Source organism: Nomascus leucogenys, chromosome 15 (assembly GCF_006542625.1).
Source record: "Nomascus leucogenys isolate Asia chromosome 15, Asia_NLE_v1, whole genome shotgun sequence".
In the NCBI taxonomy this organism is placed as follows: domain Eukaryota; kingdom Metazoa; phylum Chordata; class Mammalia; order Primates; family Hylobatidae; genus Nomascus; species Nomascus leucogenys.
In genome coordinates this window covers 5110789-5122557 of record NC_044395.1, presented here as the reverse complement: position 1 = coordinate 5122557, position 11769 = coordinate 5110789, and positions in this window count along the sequence as shown.

The window sequence follows — 11769 nt, the reverse complement described above, 5'->3', positions numbered from 1 at the left end:
GGACTCGAGAATGACCTAATGGCTTAACCTTGTACTGTGACAGAGCCTGAGTTGCCTGAATTTTAATGATACAAAGAATTTTAATTATACTAATTTTAATTTTTTTGTGAGACAGAGTTTCACTCTTGTCACTCTTCTTGTCTCAGCCAACATCTCATGAAAAACCTTCTAGGACAGCTGGCATACCTCCAATTCATTCTTTTTAATGGTTATATAATATAGTAAAGATAAAATATAATTTATTCAGTCAAACACGTGGTTGGAACTGCGTAGAGGCCCAAGCTCTCTGGGATATTTGGGGATCTATATATTTTGTGTCTGCCACCACACACTGGGAGACATTTGCTTTAACTCTCCAGCTGTGGGAGCAACGTAATGTTAGAGAGTGCTGGTTGCCAAGCCTAGGCACTTGAGGAGAAAAAGAAAATTCACTTTCCCCCTTTTTCTGATTCTTCCATTCATCTGGACATTTCTTCCTTCACCATTCCTGCTTTCCCCCTCTAAAATAAGGGAAAATTCCTGCTTTATTTTTTTAAAGCGCCATATCGAGTTTTACTTTTAACTACAGCCAAATGGCATCAACCATCATTTCTCCTTTCTTTGGCACCGTTTCCTCTCTTCTGTGCCTCTGCTTCCCTCTGGTTTCCTTGCTCCTCATTCTCCCTTACTCTTGCCTCCATTTTCTCTTTCTGACTCCTTCTACCTTATCTTCTATTTCACTTATCTCAAATGGGAGAGAGAAGGAAGGAGAGAGGGAGGGAGGGTAGGATCCAATGATCTCCCTAGATATGAAATAAAAAGGAACAGTTGCCCAAACCTCCAGTCTTCTTGGTTGCCAGCTTGGTTGCTATTTTTAATACTAGGCCATAGCAGCAGATCAGCCAGGGATTTAATAGGGAGATTCTGGAAATAAGAGTCATGGAAGTGTTGAGATGAGGTCTTCACACATCCCTGGCCGACTGAAAAAGCTATGCATCTATGGGGAAGACCTGAGATAGCCCAGCAGAAAGTGAAAGGCAAAGTTACTATCTGTCCAAAACATTCAATCCTCCCCTCACACTCCCATCGTATCTCATGTGAAATTAAAAAAAGAGGAAATATATTGAAATAAGAAAGTTGGGGAATTTGCCTTTGTGAAAGCACTTATTTTTTTCCTTTGGAGACAGGGTCTCACTCTGTCACCCAGCGGTGGAGTGACACGAAGTGTCAGCAGCGCGATCGTGGCTCACTGCAGCCTCAACCTCACAGGGTCAAGCAATCCTCCCATCTCAGCCTCCCGAGTAGCTTGGACTACAGGCGTGCCCTTCCATGCCCAGCTAATTTATTTTTAGTAGAGACAGGGGTCTCACTATGTTGCCCAGGCTGATCTTGAACTCCTGGGCTCAAGCAATCTTCCCGCCCCAGCCTTCCAAAGTGCTGGGATTACAGGTGTGAGCCACTGCACCTGACCTAAAAGCACTATCGGATTATTTGTTTTCCTGTTTGTAAGTTTGTCCTTAGATTGAAAGGTTTTATTGTATATTGCCCACACCAGTTGTGTATATTAGGAAACACATTCCTTAAGTATTTTTTTATTTAACATTTATTTTATTTAAATGTTTTTAATGCTAAACCACAGCAGGGGCTTAGCCTATATTTGGAAAATGGGTTATCCAAATTATTTAGAAGTCCAAATTTTTATTGTTCTACTTGAAGTTATTTATTACCTTGTTCCTCCTGTAACTAAAACTGACTCATCCTCCAACTCCTCCACATGTTCCATAATGTAGCTAATCTAATGAACTAATCCATTAATTTGTTAATGGAAGAAATATAGCCCATCCCCATCAAATCAAAGTACTCAGTCTTCTATGAATCATACATAAATTTAAATAAATTTCTACAGACATGCTGCAGGCCCTGCTGTCCACTGGTGTGAATTTTAGATGAGGTAAAAGGGAAGGGTGGGTCTTGACAAGCCAGTATCAAGTACATAGAGGCAGACAAGAACTCTGCCTTTATTTCAGGTACTGCTTTTGAGAAAAATGAGGAAGCGTTAGGGAGGAGGGAAGCAGGTTAGTCACTGTGCAGTTTTGACATACATTTGCAAAGCTGGTTTTTCTGCACCTTTGCCTAGGAAAATGAAGTGTAACAAGCTTGATATTGAAAGGGACCTGTGTTAAACATTAAACAAAAATGTAAATTTTTTATGTTCAAAGGAGGGTTTAAAAAGAAAGCAGCCTGGGCACAGTGGCTCACGCCTGTAATCCCAGCACTTTGGGAGGCTGAGGCAGGTGGATCACTTGAGGTCAGGAGTTCGAGATCAGCCTGACCAACATGGTGAAACCCTGTCTCTACTAAAAATACAAAAAAATTAGCTGGGCGTGGTGGCGCACGCCTGTAATCCCAGCTACTTGGGAGACTGAGGCAGGAGAATCGCTTGAATTTGGGAGGCAGAGGTTGCGGTGAGCCAAGATTGCACCATTGCACTCTAGCCTGGGCAACAAGAGCGAAACGCTATCTCAAAAAATAATAATAACGAGGAGAAAGCCTTCCAGTTATGGCAGCACAAAGAGACAGGCAATTTCTTTCTGTTAAAAAAAAAAAAAAAAAAAAAAAAAAGCAACAACCAACCAAAAAATATATAAAACTAGACAAAATTGTTTATCAAAACCAACCACTTCAGGGAACTGGAAATTGACAAAATGCAGGCAAAAAATTGAGCAGCATTTATTCTTGAAGAACTACTAGATCTTCAGGCAAGTAGGAGATTGTGGCTTTTTTTGCCTGTGGCTGCTCCCATCACCCCCCAGCTCAGCCAATGACTTTTAAGTAAGATGGGGCTGGCCATGAAAACTGCCACACAAACAGATTCAATTCAGAGCAGTGGCTGCGGGGTTGAAAAATCCTTGGCTTTGCTGGCTTAACATCGGAATGAACACTTGGAAATGAGCAGGGCAAATCCACAGCTTTGCTAGCTTGAGGTTGCAGCCCCACTTGGGGCAAGCAGCAGGCCAACCAGGAATTTAACAGGGGGATTCTGGAAATGAGAATCATAGAAGTATTGAAGTGAGCTCTGCACGCATCCCTGGCTGACTGAAAAAACTATGCATCTATGGAGAAGACCTGAGAGAGCCCAGCAAAAAGTGAAAGACAAGGGAGACTTGAAAACTGGCCTTCTCCAACCCCCACACACATCGACTGACGGGCTGGAAATGTAACGGGCTTGAAGTTTTTGGGTTTTTTTTGGAGATGGAGTCTCGCTCTGTTGCCCAGGCTGGAGTGCAGTGGCGCGATCTCGGCTCACTGCAACTTCTGCCTCCTGGGTTCAAGTGATTCTCCTGCCTCAGCCTCCCAAGTTGCTGAGATTACAGGCGCCCACTACCACGCCCAGCTAATTTTTTGTATTTTTAGTAGAGATGGGGTTTCACCATGTTTGCCAGGCTAGTCTTGAACTCCTGACCTCAAGTGATCCACCCGCCTCGGCCTCCCAAAGTGCTGGGATTACAGGCATGAGCCACTACACCCAGCCTCAGAGAATTAAAGAAAACTGTTCAAGGAATTAAAAGAAAATATGATTTAAATGACTCGACAAATAGGGAATCTAAATAGAAAAATACAAATGATAAAAAGAATTAAATGGAAATTCTGGAGTTGAAAGGTACAATTACGAATTCACTAGATGGGCTCAGTAGCAGATTTTGAGATAGTGGAAGAACCAGTGAACATGAAAATAGACCAACAGAAATGATCCAATTCAAAAAACAGAGAGAAAAAAATGAAGACAAATGAACAGACCTTCAGACACACATGGGATGATGCTAAATGTCCCCACATACATGTAATGGGAGCCCCAAAAAGGGAGAGAGAAAAAAATAAAGATTGACAAAAAATAGTGAATTGCAGATTTTTTTTAAAAAAGCTCAACCAACACTGAATTTTAAAAAACGCAAAGAGAACCACACAGGAAGGACAAAGCCAGAAGCATCACACTTCCTGTGTTCAAATTCTATTATAAAGCTATAGCAATGAAAACAATATAATATTGGCATAAAAACACACATAGAGCAATGGAACAGAATTGAAAGCACAGAAATAAACCCACTCATATAAGGTTAACTAATCTTCTACAAAGGTGTCAAGAACAAGAATGAGGAAAGAATAGTATCTTCAATAAATGGTGCTGGAGAAACTGGATATCCATATGCAAAAAATAAAAAAGAAATTGGATCTTTATCTTCCACCATATACAAAAATCAACTAAAAGTGGATGAAAGATTTAAATGTAAGACCTAAAATGGTAAAACTCCTAGAAGAAAACATGCAGGGAAAGGTACATGACATTGGTCTTAGCATTGATTTCTTTTTTGATATGACAACAAAAACACAGGCAACAAAAGCAAAAATAAAGGAGTAGGATTGCATCAAACTAAAAAGCTTTTGCATAGCAAAGAAAACCATGAAGAGAGTAAAGATACCCAGAGAATGGGAGAAAATATTTGCAAACCATATATGTGATAAGGAGTTAATATCCAAAAGATACAAGAAACTCTTACTACTCAATAGTAAAAAAACAAATAACCCTATTAAAAACTAGGCAACAGGCTGAGTGCAGTGGTGCAATCTCGGCTCACTGTAACCTCCACCTCTCAGGTTCAAGCGATTCTTCTGCCTCAGCCTCCCGAGTGGCTGGGACTACAGGCATGCGCCACCACGCCTGGCTAACTTTTTGTATTTTTAGTAGAGACAGGGTTTTGCCATGTTGGCCAGGCTGGTCTTGAATTCCTCACCTCAGGTGATCCGCCTGCCTCGGCCTCCCAAAGTGCTGGGATTACAGGCATGAGCCACTGTGCCCAGCCCATTTTAGACTTTTTGATTGCCCTATGATCTCAGTTCTCAAATGAGTTTAGGAAGTTATGATTTTGTAGTTTATCTGCTATCGTTGCCGTTAGGGTGTAATACTCATTCCAGCTTTCCACATCCTGGATTCTTTGTGTTTTAATAATTTTTTACTATAATCTATTTCATATGTTCTACTGTATACAATGCCAATTGGTTTGCTTTTATTTATGTGCAGTTTTGATTTCTTCTTTGACCCAAAGTTATTTAGTGACTTAAACAATTTTTAAGGTGATTGAGATTTTTGTAAAAGAAAATATTTCTGTTGTCATAGCATTGTAGTCAAAGAATGTAGACAATAAAATTTCTGCTTTGAGAAAGAAAAAAAAAAAGTGGGCAAAGGACCTGCATAGACATTTCTCTAAAGAAGACATACAATGGGCAACTGGTTTATGAAAAGATGCTCAACATCACTAATCATCAGGGAAATGTAAATCAAAGTCACAGTAAGATATTACCTTATACCTGTTGGGATGGCTATTGCCAAAAAATCAAAACAAAAAACAAAACAAGATTGGTGTGGATGTGGAAAAAGGGAACCTTTACATACTGTTGGTGGGAATGTGAATTGGTACATCTATTATGGAAAACAGTGTGGAGGTTTCTCAAAAAATTAAAAATAGAGCTACCCTATGATCCAGCAATTTCACTTCTGTGTATACATCAAAAGGAAATAAACTCCCTATCTTGAAAAGATATCTGCCCTCCCATGGTCATTGCAGCTTTGTTCGCAATAGCCAAGATATGGAAACAATCTAAGTGTTCATTGATTGATGAATGGACAAAAAAAATGTGGTGTATATATATGTATATATATAGAATGGGATATTATTCAGCCTTAAAAAAGAAGGAAATCCTGCTATTTGCAACAACATGGATGAACCTTGAAGACCTTATACTAAGTGAAATAAGCCAGACACAGAAAGACAAATGCTGTGTGATCTCACTTATATGTGGAATCTAGAATAACCAAACTGGATATAAACAGAATAGAATGCCTGTTAACAGGGGCTGGAGCAGTGGGGGAAATGGGGAGATGTTGGTCAAAGGGTACAAACTTGCAGTTATGAGTAAATTTTGGAGACCTAATGTACAGGAGGGTGACTATCATTAATAATAATATACTGGCCAGGCACAGTGGCTTATGTCTGTAATCGCAGCACCTTGGGAGGTTGAGGCGAGAGAATAGCCTGAGCCCAAAAATTCAAGACCAGCCTGGGCAACATAGCGAGACCTTGCCTCTACAAAAAATTTTTTAAATTGGCCAGGCGTAGTGGCCCACACCTGTAGTCCTAACTACTTAGGAGGCTGAAGCGGAGGATCACTTGAGCCCAAGAAGTTCAGGGCTGCAGTGAACTATGATTATGCCACTGCACTCCACCCTTGGTGACAGGGCGAGACCCTATCTCTAAAAATAATAGTAATAATAATAAACGGTATACTTGACATTTGCTAAGAGAGTAGATCTTAAGGATTCTCATTACAAAGGAAAGGACAGGGTAACCAGGTAAGGTGATAACTCTGTGAATTAGCTTGATCATACCGATCATTTCACAATGTATACATATATCAAATCATCATGTTATATACCCTGAGTATATACAATTTTTATTTGTCAATTATACCGCAATAAAGCTGAAAAAATATTAAAGGACATCCTTCATGTTGAAAGAAAATGAGATTTCAGTTATTAAAATGGACAGAAAGAAATGAAGAACACTGGAAATGGTAAATATGTGATTAAATATCAAAGAATATATATATTCATTCTTTGAAAAATGTAAAATTGCTTCAAGAAATAATTGCCACACCATTAGTTTATAACCTAGACTTTATATATTCTTAAATCTTAAAAACTTTATAACAAGCCCAAACATAAATATGATATGTACGTATATGTATACACACACACACACACACACACACACACACGTGTCTCTGCCTGTTTATTGGAGTGGCTTTAGTCCATTCATATATATTAATGGCTTATTTAGTGTGTGTGTGTGTGTGTGTGTGTGTGTATACATATGCATGAAGGAAGGGGTAGGAAATAGAGCTATTATATATTGGAACAAAGTCACTATATTTTATCAGAATTAAATTACTATTAAAATAGACCATGGTAACTTAAAGATGCATACTATAATCCCTAGACTAGAGCATGCAGTAGGAAAAAATATATATAGCTTAAAATATGAAAAAATTAAAATGGTATACTAAAATTACTTGTTAGACATAAATGACAGCAGGAAATGAGGCACAGAGGAACAAAAAATGCATGAGTGACAGAAAACAAATAGCAAAATGACAACTATACATATAACCATACCAATAATTACATTAATATGAATAAACTAAATAAACCGTCCCAATAAAAAGGCAGAGATTGTCAACCATGCAAATTCTCAAGGAATCTCCCTTCTCTGCGTAGTTTTGGGAATGCTAGACTTATATTAATGGGGAAGTAAGCCAAGAAAGAAAAATAAATGGCAAATCCAAAACAAGGAAAAGGCTCTTCTGGAAGCTGCAGCAAAAGGCAGGTGGGCAGAAAACAAGAAAAAGGCAAAGGGAATTTGTAAGATGGTGCAGAATGCTCCAGGAGGACAGCCAGTTCAGTTTTGAAGAGAATATTCTCAAAACAGGTCTCTAGGAATAAAACAGAAATAAGTTATCTGAGGTTAAAATGTCTAGAATTTAATTTGGTCAACATTTGACAGATCTTTTAGCTCTCTGGAGGAAAAACATAGTGATCGGTATTTGGGAAGATAAACAAGTAAAAAAACAAGGCAATTATTAACCCCAGAATAAAACAAAAGTGTTAAGCCAGGTGCAGTGGCTCACGCCTGTAATCCCAGCATGCTGGGAGGTCGAGGCAGGTGGATCACCTGAGGTCAAGAGTTCAAGACCAGCCTGGCCAACATGGTGAAACCCTGTCTCTACTAAAAATACAAAAATTAGCCAGGCGTGGTGGCACCATCCTTAATCCCAGCTACTCAGGAGGCTGAGGCAGGATGATCGCTTGAACGCAGGAGGTGGAAGTTGCAGTGAGCAGAGATCATGCCACTGCACTCCAGCCTGGGTGACAGAGCAAGACTCTGTCTCAAAAAAATAAAAATAAAGTGTTAGAGAAAACATAACCCATAATACGCTACTTGGATCCGCATTCATTCATTCCACAGGTATTCACTGAGTGCTCACTCTGTGTCTGGCCCTGCGGTAAGCTGTGGACTAACCACAATAAGCAAATAGATCAAATCTCTGCTTTCCAGAGGCCCACATTTTAGTGGATGAAGACAGATGCTTAAAAGAAAAATCAGTCTGCAATATCAGATGGTGATTCATACTTTACAGACAAGTTACAAGTCTACATAGATTGAAAAGTGGGGCAGGCCTCTATTTTACATGCAGTAGTCACGGAATAAAGTGGCATTTGAACAGAGACCTGAGTAAAGTGAAGGAGACAACTGTTGGCTCCCTGTGGGAACACTGTTCTAGAAGCCAAAGACAGTGCAATGTCCTGAAGCAGGAATGGAGTGTTCTCAGCTGTTTAAGGGAATGGAAAGGATCTAGTGTGGCAGGGGATGAGTGCTGGGAGAAATCAGAGATGGCCCAGGATCATATATGGCCTTATTGGCCCTGGTAAGGACTTTGGATTTACAAAGCCATGATAATGAAACTAATGATTTCAACAAACGAGTATAATGCAACTGCTATGAAAATAGCAGGGTGGGGAGGAGGGAGAGGCTGTGAGTGAGCTCCAGGAAGTCAGTAGGTGATGCCTGACAATGATGAATTAACAAATGGCCGCATGCACAAAGCATTAGGTTGGTGCAAAAGTAATTGTGGTTTTTGCCATTACGTTTGCACTCACCCATTAACTACAATGGTGCAGGTAAATACTGGAGGAAACAGCTGAAAGGGTTGAAAGTGGCTTTGCTGAGGGCGAGGAGGGATAGAACATGAGGCTGTTGCTTTTCACTATAAGCCTTTCATATGAGTTGATTTTCTCAAAACTGTAAGCATTTTTTTAAAAGCTTGTGAAAGTTTTTAATGATGGGTGTGACCCTCATCTGTCAGTGTGTAAGATGTGAAACAGCCCTGACAATGTAGCTGGTGCTAGAGGGACGGGCCTGTGTCCAGGGTTGGAATACGCTGTGCAGACCAAGAATGCTTTACATTCCGGGGTGGTCTTTTCTAGATCACTGTCTTAGTCTGCTTGTGCTGCTATAACAAAATACCACAGACTGGGTAATTTATAAAGAACAAATTTATTCTTTGGGAGGCCAAGGTGGGCGGATTACGAGGTCAAGAGTTCGAGACCATCCTGGCCAACATGGTGAAACCCCATCTCTACTAAAAATACAAAAAAAATTAGCCGGGCATAGTGGTGGGCGCCTGTAGTCCCAGCTACTCAGGAGGCTGAGGCAGAAGAATGGCGTGAACCCAGGAGGCGGAGCTTGCAGTGAGCCGAGATGGTGCTACTACACTCCAGCCTGGGGGACAGAGCCAAACTCTGTCTCAAAAAAAAAAAAAAAAAAAAGAACAAATTTACTTCTCACAGTTCTGAAGATTTGGAAGTCCAAGATCAAGGCACTGGCATGTGGTGTCTGTTGAAGGCTGTAGCCTCACATGGCAGAAAGGGCAAAAAAGGGAACCAACTCCCTCCCTTCAGCCCTTTATAAGGGTGCTTAATCCCATCCACAAGGGAGGAACCTTTATGACTTAATCATCTCTTAAAGGCCCCACATCTAATATTATCACACTGGCAACACCTGAATTTTGGAGGGGACTCATTCACACCATAGCATTCCAATCCTGGCCCCCCAAAATTCACGTACTTCTCACAAACAAAATACATTCATTCCATCACAATTGTCCTCAAAAGCCTTAAATCATCCTAACATGAACTATAATTTATAATCTAAGTCCAAAATCTTATCTAAATCAGGTATGAGAGAGACTCATTCACTTTGAGATAAATTTCATCCTGAGGCAAATTTCTCTCCAGCTGTGAGCCTGTGAATTCAAATGAGTTGCATACTTTGATTCAAATACAATGGCGTGACAGGCACAGGACAGACGTTTCTAGTCCAAAAGGGAAAAACAGGAAGGAAGAAAGGAGTAACAACAGGTCTCAAGTGAGTCCAAAACTCAACATTAGATCTTAGGCTTGAGAATAATATTATCTGAACACACTGGGGTGGGTGTTGGGCCCCCAAGGCTCCAGGTGATACCACCTCCAAGGCTTCCCTAAGTATTGGCCTACTGGGGACTCTCTGCAGTGGCTCTACCCTGGTGACAAATCTCTGCTTGGGCCCTGAGGTCAAAGAAATCCTTTCCATCTAGGTGGAGGCGGCCATGCTCCCGCAGCTCATACAGTATGCATACCTACAGAGTTAGCACCACGTGGATGCCACCAAGGTTTATAACTTGTGCCCTCTGGAGCAGTGGCCCAACCTGCACCTCGTCCTGCTTGAGCCACAGCTAGGGTGACTGAGGAACGCTCTGCTGGAAATGTGGGGAGCACAGACCCAAGGTGGCCCTGGGCAGTGATCTCTGAGACCCCACAGGCACCTGGGCCCTTCCCCTGAAACTGTTCTGCCCCAAGGCTCTAACCCTCTGGGCCTATAATGAGCAAGGCAGCCCCAAATGCCTTTGGGGTCGTTCTCCGAAATGCCTTTGGGGTCATTTTCCCGTTGTCTTGATAACTAGCACCTGGCTTCCTTCTACACCTACTAATCTCCTTATCAGTCATGTGGCCATACCCGTGGCTTTCTCTCCTACACACACGTTTTTATCTTTTACATGGCTAGGCTGAGAATTTTTCAAATATTGACCTTTAGCTTTCCTTTTGGTGATAAATTCTGCCTTCAAATCATTTCTCTTTTCTCACATTTTTCTCTTTTTTTTGAGATGGAGTTTTGCTTTGGTCACCCAGGCTGGAGTGCAATGGCGCGATCTCGGCTCACTGCAACCTCCCCCTCCCGGGTTCAAGCGATTCTCCTGCCTCAGCCTCCCGAGTAGCTGGGATTACAGGCTCTTGCCACCACACCTGGCTAATTTTTGTATGTTTAGTAGAGATGGGGTTTCACCATGTTTGTCAGGCTTATCTCGAACTCCTGACCTCAGGTGATCTGCCTGCCTCGCCCTCCCAAAATGCTGGGATTACAGGTGTCAGCCACGGCGCCCAGCCTCTCATGTTTTTCTATAAGCAGTTAAGAGAAGCCACACAGCATCCTGAACACTTTGCTGCTTTCTATCTCTTCTGCCAAATATCCTAGGTCATCATTCTTAAGTTCTGCCCTCCATGAAGTCCTAGAACACAATATAATTCAGCTAAGTTCTTTACCACTTTCTAACAAGGATAACCTTTCTTGCAGTTTCCGATACCTTGTTCTTTATTTCTGTCTGAGACCTCATCAGAATTGCGTTCACCATCAGTATCTCTATCAACATTCTGTTCATGACCACTTAGGCAATCTCTAAGAACGAGGCTTTCCCCATAGCTCATATCCCACACCTACAGCTCTCCTCTTCTGAGCCCTCACCGGAATCATCCTTAATGTTCCGTTCATGGCAATCCAGGCTTTTTTCAGCACTCACTTCAAAGCTGTTCCAGCTTCTATTCATTATCCAGTTCCAAAGCCACTCCCACGTTTTTACGTATTTGTTATAACACCTGGTTATAAATGTTATAAACTTCTCTGGTCCCAGTTTCTGTCTTAGTCCCTGTTGTGTTGATATCACAGAATACGTAGACTGGGTAATTTATAAAGAACAAAAATTTATTTCTCACTGTTCTGAAAGCTGGAAGTCCAAGATCAAGGCACCAGCATCTGGTGTCTGCTGAGGGCTGCCTCCTCACATGCAGGAGGACAAAGAGGGGGCCAG